This window comes from Copadichromis virginalis, linkage group LG2, assembly GCF_057382275.1.
Source record: "Copadichromis virginalis isolate Kocher_CV1m ecotype Utaka linkage group LG2, C_Virginalis_male_GT1.1, whole genome shotgun sequence".
NCBI classification, from domain to species: Eukaryota; Metazoa; Chordata; class Actinopteri; order Cichliformes; family Cichlidae; genus Copadichromis; species Copadichromis virginalis.
Window position 1 is genome coordinate 10,155,819 of NC_140619.1, and position 12,212 is coordinate 10,168,030.

The 12,212-nt window shown below is 39.2% G+C and overlaps 1 long non-coding RNA gene across 2 annotated transcripts; it reads right to left on the reverse strand.

Moving 5' to 3' along the window:
• Positions 1-6,404: 6,404 nt before the first annotated feature.
• LOC146716993 (uncharacterized) lies at positions 6,405-11,370 on the reverse strand. Of its 2 annotated transcripts, none has more exons than XR_014922576.1 (5): positions 11,112-11,370; positions 9,973-10,053; positions 9,088-9,245; positions 8,605-8,662; positions 6,405-7,667 (listed from the first exon to the last, which is right to left on the reverse strand). It is a non-coding gene; the product is annotated as an uncharacterized LOC146716993 (long non-coding RNA). The 2 variants fall into 2 exon arrangements; XR_014922575.1 differs by having other exon boundaries at positions 9,966-10,053; positions 11,112-11,368.
• Positions 11,371-12,212: the final 842 nt, after the last annotated feature.

Consider the following 12,212-nt stretch of genomic DNA (forward strand, 5'->3'; position numbering starts at 1 on the left):
CAGTGTTTTATTTTGATCTGGTGTAAAGTGCATTGTGCAGAAATGACAGCATGATAGTCACATGATAAAACTGACTTTTCTTTTTTTTTTTAATTTTACTGGGTGTGCATCTTGTTCAAATGTCTTTTTCAGCATTTGTACATAAATATTCTGTATATAAATATTTGATTTTCATTTATTTTACAGAGTCCTTTATTTTGTTTCACAAATATGACATTCATGTCAAATGACATCTGCAGACTTTATAATGACCAGCAGGGGGCAGTGTATTGCAGTCTATGAGAACATTTACTGAGACCTGTTTCATGCACTAGTTTCATGTCTCATTGAATCCAACATGATGTTGATTTTGTAAATTAAGGTCACATCTTCATCACATCTAATTTCAAAACACTGATCAATTTTTTTAAAAAATGAATTCCATACCAATTGCAGGAATAAAATAGGAATAAATAACAAACGAGAAATACATACAAAACAAGAGAAAGGCACACATGAGAGAACAGGTCACATGACAGCACAGCATTATCTACCCACAATTTGAACTAAATAACAGATAGCACAGGCAATGAAAACAAACGGAAATCAGAATAAATTTAAAAACTTTTATTGACGTTAACTTGAAGTGCTGAATTAGCCCTGTTGTCAGTTCAAATCACTTCAATCTATAGCGCACTTTAAGGTCTTTAGACCTTGAAAAGGAATACACTGCAAGGTAAGCTTGCAGCATCTTACTTTAAGGTCAACTGTGAAACTTTGTGGAAAGCCTGAGACAAGTTGATGAGTCAGTGAAGCGCACTTCCTTCTGATGACGGCTATACTGAGGTGAGTTTTTAAGCATATCCTGAACTTTATTCATTATTAGACTTCTGACACCTGGCAAATAAACTCTCATGCGATATGAGAACATAACAGCAAAAAGCCAGTAGCTGGTACATGAATGGATAAAAATTGGATCCCTCAGGGAGGCGCCACCACTTGATCTTCTCCACCGTCGTGGTTGGTGTTCTTCGTCGTCGTTGGCCAAGGTTGAGTCGGAGATCCATCACAAGTAGCCGATGTTGAGGGCCAATATTGGTTGATGGTATGACTTTTACGTTCGTGACTAGGCTGAGATGGGGTCTTCGGACTAGCCAGTAGTCGATTTGGGTGTCTCTGCCGCCGCTGGAGTACGTGATGAGGTGTGCCGGCTTCTTTTTGAAGGTGTTGGTCACGGCAAGATCGTGGGCCTCTGCGTAGTCCAGTACCCGGCAACCGTCGTCGTTTCTGGTCCCAATTCCTTGGCCGCCATGGAATCGGTGATATCCGTCTCTCCCCTTGCCTACATGTCCATTTAGGTCGCCGCCTACCGCCACGTGTTCCTCAGGGCTAATCGTTTGCAGGTGGTCGTCGAGGGCGCGCCAGAATTCTGTCTTCTCCTCGTCGGGGCAGTTGGTCTGTGGTGCATAGCAGGAGATAATCCGTAGGACGGTCGGGTCGGCGTCGATCTTCACTGACATGATGCGATCCGATATGCGGGTAACTTCGACCACGTTGTGCCGGAGCTTTATTATTAGACTTCTGACACCTGGCAAATAAACTCTCATGCGATATGAGAACATAACAGCAAAAAGCCAGTAGCTGGTACATGAATGGATAAAAATTGGATCCCTCTTAGATTGAATTGGTTGCCCTCTTATATTACGTTGTTTTGAACCTAACCGCATCCACTGAATTAATGCAGTTTTCAGGACAGTAAAAACAGAGAACTCTGATATACACAATTTCTGATTGCTGATAGTGTTTCTTAATGCAAAATGGGCTTCCATTTAAAATGCAATTGCTTTATGTTCGATCTTTAGTGAAGAAGGGTCATTTTTGATTCTGTGGACAAGGGATGCAAATGGAATGTGAAGGCAACAGGTAGTAGGGTGAATTAGGGTTTCGTGTGGTCTTCAGTGCATGAATTTTATTGCCACTTTATTTCAACTTTTTATTAATGTACTCAAAAGAAAAACAAGAACCACAAAGGAGATTCTTGTGATTCTTGTTTGTGCTATCTGTTTGTGAAAGAAAGCACATTTTACCACATCATACTGTGTTTGCTGCCATTTATTTTACTCGTCCTGCCTGAGTGTCTGGGCTGCGTTTGTCTGTGCACCTTTATTCTGGCCTTCTGCTGATGGGTTTCACATGCTGGGCTTTCCCTCTTGGTCCACACCCAGCAGCCTGCTGCTGACCACACACAGCCTACAAACTGATCCATCCATGCATCCATCCATGCATGCATGGCCTGGTTATTGTTGAGTTATCACCTCCAGCTCCTTGCTCATAACCAGGTAGATACTGGGCTGGGCCTGATCTCTGAGCTCAATAACAATGACAAAAATGCCAAACACTTTACTCTTCATGGTAAAAAATGTTTATAATACAGTAAAAACTGGATGTAGCCAAAATCAGTGTTTTATATACAGTGTAAGTGAACAACATTGCTACACTGCTGGTGTTTGATTGATAGAGGCTTTCTTTATAAGAACTATGATATCATTTCTTTTGCTGATTAACAGTTTTTATATAATTTTTATATCATATATAGCTTTCAAGAAGCCAAAGATCACTGGACGAAAAGACTACAGACCTGTGGCTCTGACATCTGGTCAGGAAGTCTTTTGAGCGCCTGGTTCTCTCCTATCTTAAGACCCTCACGGCCCCCCTCCTGGACCCCCTGCAGTTTGCATACAGAGCCAACAGGTCTGTAGACGATGCCATCAACATGGCCCTACACTTTGTCCTGCAGAATCTATGCTAGGATCCTGTTTGTGGACTTCAGCTCTACCTTCAACACCATCCTTTCAGACCTTCTTCAAGGATTGCTTTCCCAGATGAATGTGCCTGATCCCATCTGCCGGTGGATCACTGACTTCCTGACGGACAGGAAGCAACCAGTGAGGCTGGGGAAGAATGTCTTGGACTCCCGGACCATCAGCACGAGCTCCCCTCAGGGCTGTGTTCTTTCTTCTATGCCCTTCTCCCTGTACACCAACTGCCGCACCTCCAACCACCAGTCTGTCAAATTAATTAAGCTTGCAGATGACACCACCATTATTGGACTCCTCTCAGACGGGGATAAGTCTGCCTACAGGATGGAGGCTGAACATCTGGTGTCCTGATGCAGCCGCAACAACCAGGTGCTGAATAAGTGTTATTTTCATTTACCACTGGCCCAAGTACATTTTTATTGGCTTGTGAACAAAGCTGTAGTTTTTGTATTTTTAAATATTAACGCAATTTAATTGAGACATTATTTATATTATTTCACTTTCAATGTGAAAAATGCTGGAAAAACGTTGAAAATAATAGTCACCTCTGTTCGCTGCAATGTAAAATAGTACAACTGCTGTCAGCCTTCATTAAGTTGCATCATTTAAACATTTGCATATTTTTATTCAACTTCTGCAGGATGCTTTGATGAAAGACTCCCTTTTCCCAAGTAGAGGCTTTACTAGAGGTCACAGGAACAGCGCTGCTGTTTTGGATGCGGAAAAATGTTGTCTTTCACTCTACCTGAGCTCAGTGTCCCAGTAAGGGCTCCGCCTCATTGTAGCTGACGCTGAAATGTTTGTGTGGGTTGCCATGACAACACCAGAAGTGCATCTGAGATCGTGTCCAAATTCATGGGCTGCATCCTCCTGAGGACTCGGTGTTCTGACAAAACGTCTTACTTTGGCAAAACGTCCTACCGTAAGTAGTTCATGCGTTCTCGGCGGCTCTAGTGACCCTCGAACTCTCGGCTAGCTATCGAGGTGGTGGATAACATACGTCTCCCCCACAAGAGCACGAATCTACAACTTTTCTACTACTGGTTTTACAAGGCGTACACGGTAAAAACATTATGCTGTTATTTGTTAAGCACTTGTGCACCTTGTGAAAAGAAATAAGTGGCTGAGATGGATGTCATATGTGCTATTGATATTATTTTACTCGTTTCTAGTTTTCACGGTGCTCCATGATTGTGAGAGGAATAAAAAAGAATTGTGGACATCAGTACGAAGCATGGATTCTTTTGACCAGAGTAGATACACTGGTCCCTTGAATATACTAATCTTTTTGAGGTGGGTGACTGTTCCTGTGTATTTACAGAAACAATGGTTGTGATAACCTCAGCTGTTTCAGAGGGTGACTGTTCGTTGCTTTGCGCACTTTTAAATCTGTATACAATGGTTTGTTCCCTTTTTGTGTTCTGAGGTTTAAACAAAGATGTACTAGATGTATTATACCGGTCCCTCGAATCTACAAATCTTTTAGATGTGGATGACTGTTCATTTTCATCTGTGTTTACAGAAACACTGGGTGTTGGAACCTCAGTAGTTTCTTTTTGGCTGACAGACTCTGGAGCTGTACAAGAGGAATAAAGAGCTGCAATGCTTTTGTGAACCTGACCTGGGAAGGGAGAGAAATATATTTTTGTTTTGTTTTTGTTTGTCTTCTTATTTTATTTGATTCCTTGTGGGATTTGGATCCAACAAGTAAAGTATGCATATTATGCACACACACAAACACACATGCAGCTATTACCATTTCTTGTATTCTTGAATAAAGACATTGATCTGACACATTTAAAATGCAGCCAATTGTTTTTATTGTTATATTATTAAGAAAAAAGAAAAGGTGGGGGTGGGGGGGATGTAAAGAAGAGCTTAAAGGAAAGGGCTAGAGGAGAGAAAACCCCAACAATTAGCAGGGCATTTTTTTACTTGGACAAATTGTTAATAAAGTTTCCATATCTGTAACAATGATGACAGTATAATTGTTTATAAACAATTATATTGACAATTATATGTGTCCAGTATGTTGGCTCATTTTCTTTTACTTTTTGCATTTGAAAATAAAAGTTGGGCTGATTTTGACACCATTACAAGAAGTGTTGTTAATGATTCTTTTTGAATTAAAATCAGGTTACCGCAAATTGTTTTTGTATTTAATTTCATTTGAAATGTTTGTCAGTGGGTAAACAATTCGTAATGCAAAGTCAGAAACATCGAGTTATTCTTGTACTGCATGCTTGCAATAAATAAGTTGTCCTAACAGTCAGTCAAAGGAGCTTGGAAAGAAAAGCGTCTGGACTTCTTTGAGATGAAGTGACTGATATATATATTTTTTTGTCTGTTTGTTTTGTTGGTTTTTGTTTTTTGCCCTTTATCACCATTCCTCTTCCCTGCTGTTTTTCTTTCCCTCTTTCTTTCTCCCCTTTCTTTCCCCCAGTCATGTCTGTCCTATGTGTAGCAAGTGAAAATAAAATAAACAATAAAAACAAAGGTGAATCAAATAGACCAATACGGCAAGGCCGGGATGGTCCATTTGGTAAAGTAAATCCGTTAGTTATATTTAACATAATGTTAAATGGCAACATTCTGTTTACAATGTTACCATTTCACATTATGTTAAATGGTAACATTCTGTTTACAATGTTACCATTTTACATTGTGTTAAATGGTAACATTCTGTTTACAATGTTACCATTTTACATTGTGTTAAATGGTAACATTCTGTTTACAATGTTACCATTTTACATTGTGTTAAATGGTAACATTCTGTTTACAATGTTACCATTTTACATTGTGTTAAATGGTAACATTCTGTTTACAATGTTACCATTTCACATTGTGTTAAATGGTAACATTCTGTTTACAATGTTACCATTTTACATTGTGTTAAATGGTAACATTCTGTTTACAATGTTACCATTTTACATTGTGTTAAATGGTAACATTCTGTTTACAATGTTACCATTTTACATTGTGTTAAATGGTAACATTCTGTTTACAATGTTACCATTTTACATTGTGTTAAATGGTAACATTCTGTTTACAATGTTACCATTTCACATTGTGTTAAATGGTAACATTCTGTTTACAATGTTACCATTTTACATTGTGTTAAATGGTAACATTCTGTTTACAATGTTACCATTTTACATTGTGTTAAATGGTAACATTCTGTTTACAATGTTACCATTTCACATTGTGTTAAATGGTAACATTCTGTTTACAATGTTACCATTTCACATTGTGTTAAATGGTAACATTCTGTTTACAATGTTACCATTTCACATTGTGTTAAATTGTAACATTCTGTTTACAATGTTACCATTTCACATTGTGTTAAATGGTAACATTCTGTTTACAATGTTACCATTTTACATTATGTTAAATGGTAACATTCTGTTTACAATGTTACCATTTCACATTGTGTTAAATGGTAACATTCTGTTTACAATGTTACCATTTAACATTGTGTTAAATGGTAACATTCTGTTTACAATGTTACCATTTCACATTGTGTTAAATGGTAACATTATGTTTACGATGTTACCATTTTACATTATGTTAGATTGTCAGTAGGCCTGGTACCGGAACCGGTACTGGACCCCCTTTTACTTTCAGCCATCAGAAGAGGGTACACTGTGGTCATAACCTAAGGCTCGTTGCTCAATTGCACAGTTGTCAGGCATTCTTATGTCTCGGTCTTTTAGTGGCAGGGCAATGCTGTAGTGCCAATCCCCCAAAGTCACCATCTTGCTGGCCAATTCCAGGAACTTCAAGTCTTCCTTTGACAGCCCCATCTGTTCATCATTGCTGCTCTCAGGAAAATCCATCTTGAACTGCTGTTTCCATAGCTTGTCCAGTGTGACAGCAGAAACTCTGTTGGCGGTAACTGTTGCCAAACATCCTGGCCTTCCACAGCATTCTCGATTAAGTGGCCCATTCACAGTCCAGCCGAGCACAGTCCTAATGGCAAAGGGTCCATCACCTACACTCCGGATGACCTCCAAAGGTTCTAGAGCTCTGGGCATATTCATGCCAATCAAAAGCTCAACACTGGCCTTAATTTCTGGCAAATGAACATGCTTCAAATGTGGCCAGTCAACCAGGTCCTGTTGATTTGGGATGTTACCAATATCTACAGGCATTTTATGCTGAGTGAAGAGGTTAGGCATATCACAGTACATGTCACTGTCCAATCCAGCAACTTCAAGTTCAGGTACAATGAAACTGTCCACCACTTTCTCCTGTCCCATGGTGCGCAGGAGAATCTTTGTCCTCCTCCCAGCAATATTCAGCTTGTCCATAAGACCCGCTGTACAAAAGGATGCTGAACTCCCTTGGTCCAGAAAGGCATACGTTTCCACTATTCTTTGACCTCTCTTTGATTTTACTTTAACTGGCACAATGGCAAGCTTACAGTCCTGTTCACCGGCCCCAGTAAGACCACTAGTCTGGATCGTAACAGGAATGTTATCTGCCTCATTATTAGGTTTGATTTCATGTACAGTGTAGTGTAAGCATTAAAAGATCATAAAAGGAAACACTAACATTTATGTGAAACTAATTGTAATAAAAAAAATGAACAGGTGCTTTATAGATTTAAAAGAAAGAATCTGAAAACAACACTTTTTTGGTCTGAGTGATCAAAGTAGAAAACAGAACTGATGTTCAAGAACAAACCATAGCTGCACTAATATTACACATCTCCATTGTTGTGGTGAACAGACATGTTGCTTTTAAAACCACATGCAGTGTGTGACCGTGACTGTTCACTGAGACCATGAACGCCACTTCGCTGAAGCCTTCGCCTTCTTCTTCTTCTTCTAAATTGGAAGCAGAAGGAGCACGAGCTGCTTTGATCTACTGAAAGGAAAAAGCAGAATATCTGAGTTGAAACCAGTCAGCTGAAACCAGTAAGACAGGAACAAATTCAATGCAGTGTCTCAGGTGGCTTAGCCTGTTACAACTGTTGATACAAGCTAAATACAGTTAACACACAGTGTCAGGGAGCTCCAGTGTGGGAACTAGTGGCTTTAGGTTTGTAGTCATTTAACTTTCATCCCTTCATTCATTTAATTCAGGAGGAAGAAATGTCAGGTGGGTGCAGGCTGGTTACATGCATTTGGTCCCATGCTGTCTTTAACTTGGTTCACTTTATGGCTGGGCTGTATGTGGGCTTATATCATGTTACTTGGGCAGGAGTTCCTGTCCCCTGTTAGACTTAGAAAGTTTCTCCATAAGTAGAGCTTCTAACTCTTCTAGCACATCTGTGGCTGACAGTTTTTTGGTGGCTCTTTTTACCCCACACTGGTTGTGAGTGTGTAAATAGCCCCACTAGTTATTTTGGGTTGCAGTTAACTTGGGAGGAAGAGGTAGGTCTGCCATGACTAGATGAATAACAATTATCTGGGATACATAAATTTCATAATGCATGCATGTATCTCTATAAACCTGCCTGAGGGCTGCCATTTTTTACATTCAGTTATTTCTTTGTTGAATCTAAATAATGAATGTGTTACAGTTAAACTGACACTGATCAGTGTAAATGGCTCATTGGGACACAGAAACCTTTAAATTAAACCCTATCACCTGATATCGAGTGTCAAACAATATCAAAGCTGTAAAAGCTGTTTACAGTCAGAATTTATAAAACTATGATTGTAAATAAATTCAAACAAGTGAGCTTTTCTCTTTGTGCTGAATATCAACACTGTGATTTCTTAGACTGTAAGCTTTACTTTAGCACAACCAGTTGTAGAAGCTGCCACTCCAAATGTCTTTGATAACAAGAAAAAAATACCTTTTCAGTCCACGGCCTGAAGTTCTTCTCCGACATCTTCTGCCATCGGCTTTGTCTGCTGGTTTGAAGACAATAAACCACAAAAAGATGATTTAGTCACTTTGTCTGCGTCATGCAGCTCGAATGTGTCGTGTAACGATGTTGAATAGCTGTCGTTATCCCTCTGCTGTGTCAGTAGGATTGTACTGTACAGCATCTCATTGATATGTGAGGAATGCTAATGTAACACGATAACAGACTTACATCATTAAAACATAAAGGGCAGGAGATATTTAGATATTTTTATATTTATATTACATTTTATAGCTGACGGATATTACTAAATAGATAGAATTTACTAAATAGCTGGATGAACATGAAAAATATGACTATAATAACAAATGACCATGAGAGCCAGTAGAATTAATTCAACTGGACACTCAAAAGACGTCCTTAAATGCTCTTTAAGTGGCGGAACAGATGAACAAACAGTTAATCGCTTACTTGAGATGAAATCTGCTCAGCTACTTTGAAAACAGCTTCTAACTGGTTCATCCTTTAACAGGATGACTGCTCAGGGGTAAGGCCATCATGCAGTCCAGCAACCTTTATGGTTCTGCTTTGATTCACCAGGAACTATTAGGGAAACCTTCCAGCGCCTCCTGTGAAAGACACAGGCATAAACACACAAACATTTATTAACATGTTCCACAGTGTTCCAGTTTGATTTTCTCATCCTGTGGACAACAACGTACATGGATGCAGGTTTATTGTTAACTTTTGTAAGGTTTATTTAGTGAACATATCCAGCTGCAGCTCCACTGTGATCCTGAACTGGATAAGCACTTAAGAAAATGTGTCAATAAATGGACATACATCAACTTACTATATTTATCCAAACAGACGGGACCAATAATGCTTCACTGAGTTAGAGACTTTAATGTCTCTTCTATGTAAGAATGTCTCGTGCTGATATACCTGCAAACTTGACAACAAAGGTTTTTCAGACTGCATGTAGCTCTATGTCAGCTCACACATTTACATTTATGTCACACTTATTTCTGCTTTCCCATTTTATAATTATTACTTACATTTTGATTAGATACCTTGAGTTTGTAAATGATCAGATTACATAATTGGAATAAAATGTATCCAATTCAAGGTTGCGGGAGGATGAAGCCTATCCCAGCTGATACAGGACAAAGACAGGCTGCCAGTTTATCGCAGGGCTAACACAATATGTGTAACAGAAAATCCACTTAAATGTTTGATATTTCTTATAATAATCATAATTATGACTATTATTTAAAGGTTTCTTTATAAATACATTTTGATTTTTTATAACCTCTAAAATATAAACCTGAGCTGTTTCAGATTCTGACCTCTGACCTCACTGCAGCTCCCTCTTGGAAGTATGTCTGCTTCTTGTCCCCAGTGTTGACCACCTGCCCTTGATATCACGTACTGTACCTGAGGAACAAAAAAGGACAAACACTTGCCTTCATTTAAGAAGTACATTCATACAGAGGTAATCTATGGAAACACACTAGTTCAACCTTTGGGAGAAATCAGTTCCTGTGAAACATTTCTGTAAATTAACATCATATGGAGAATGAATGAAATGAGTTCTTCCGGTGACTCAGCAGTCAAACACTGACAAATGAAATCTAGTTAAACTATTAAGCATATTTGCTCTTCTGAAATCTGTGTTAAACAACAACAAACATAAATTAGTAACAAAAATACAGCTGAGTAGATATTACAAACCACCAGCAGCCATAATGCTAAATTTTAATCTTCAAATGTTTCTGAGCCGTCTTCAACCTGCTTTTAACACATTAAAGTCCCACAGTCAATGCAGCCTGACTCAATCCTAGATGTTCAGCACACAGAGGTACCGTTTGAAGTTTAGTGTTAACCTGAGTCACTGATCATTTGCAGTATTACAGAGTCTGGCAGTCTTTGCATGATGTCCACGTCACTATAAGTTTCTAGCTGACTCTCAGGTGTGCCAGCAGGAAAGAGTAATAATAATCTGCATCCTGAGGTTTGTCATGCAGGATTAAATTTACAGTGGCTTTGTTCACACAGCTAGGATTGTATTTTACACTGACCCTGGGTCAGTATAAGTATCATACAGTTTAAACGAAGCACTGAAACTTGCACATATTTATTACAGATGCACTGAAGCTAATCGAGATATTTGCTGTCAACCTGTGGCTGCGATTAATCACTTTACTGAAAACTTTATTAACTAGTAACTTCATCAGTCATGACAGAAGCTAATATTTCTGTGCTAACATCGTTTAACCAGTAACAGCTTTCCTCCAATATAAGCTAACGTTTACACCGTAACTTTAAGCTAGCACCATAAAGACGGTAAAACACGTAATAATATCTACAAATGCATCTTAAAGCTCTTATATTAGCACTCGGTGTATTACTAACATAACCACATTAACATTACTGACACTCGCTGACTTTTAATAGTCATTCTATAAATGCTGTCCGTTTAAATGGTCCTGTACCTGTACACACTGCATATCCACCGGATTCCAGCCAGAGTGGATTCTGGAGTCTTCCACGCTCCTGTTAGTGATCCTCCATCTGGATGGATGAGAACAACCTTCTGAACAATCTAGCAGGTCTCCTTGGGGGGCACGTCTCCCCACCCCCCAAGCGAGGGCCGTGGCACTGAAACTGCCGGCTGAGAGAAGGCTTGAAAAAAAAGGACATTTATCATTTCTTCTTCAGCCAGCTTTTTTTCTCATCGTTTTTCCAAAGTACACATTAAGCTTCTTCTGCAATAACACACTAATTACACATGGAAACCTACCTACTTCTTTCTTCATCACAAACAATTACACTTTCTGTAAAGTGCTTTCAATAAAACAGAAAAGAAAAGTGTGTTTTGTTTTGTTTTTTTTATTCAAGATCTGTTCACATGTACTTAGCAAAGGTGAGTACACAGCATGAGGAAAGCCAAAAGCAAAGAGAGCGTATGAAGGTAATATTGAAGTAGGCTTCGTTTTGAAGTGGTGAAAGGCAAAGGCATGAGTGTAAGGTAATAAGGGGTAATGAGAGAGATGAAGAGCGGGCGGAGGACTTGGCTCAAGCAGGAAAAAGCAAAAAGGAAACGCGAGTGCATTTCCCCGCCCCCCGCGCAGGGCCGTGGCAGTGAGTTCGTGGGGGGTTCGAACTGGCGGAGTTCTGTAACAGAGTCCCCGCCACATGTCATAAGCCAAACGACCGGCCGAGGGAATACTTAAAAAAAAGGACATTTATCTTTTCTTCTTCGGCCACCTTTTTTTCCCATTGTTTTTGCAAACTACACATTAAGCTTCTTCTGCAGCATTATCACACACTAATTACACATGGAAACCTACCTACTTCTTTCTTCATTACAAACAATTACACTTTCTGTAAAGTGCTTTCAATAAAACAGAAAAGAAAAGTGTGTTTTGTTTTTTTTTTTTTATTCAAGATCTGTTCACATGTACTTAGCAAAGGTGAGTACACAGCGTGTTGGGTCTGGGCCTCTTTGCTTAGGCTGCTGCCCCCGCGACCCGGCCTCGGATAAAGCGGATGAAGATGCATGGATAGATGGACTGATGTTCCAATTGTAACAT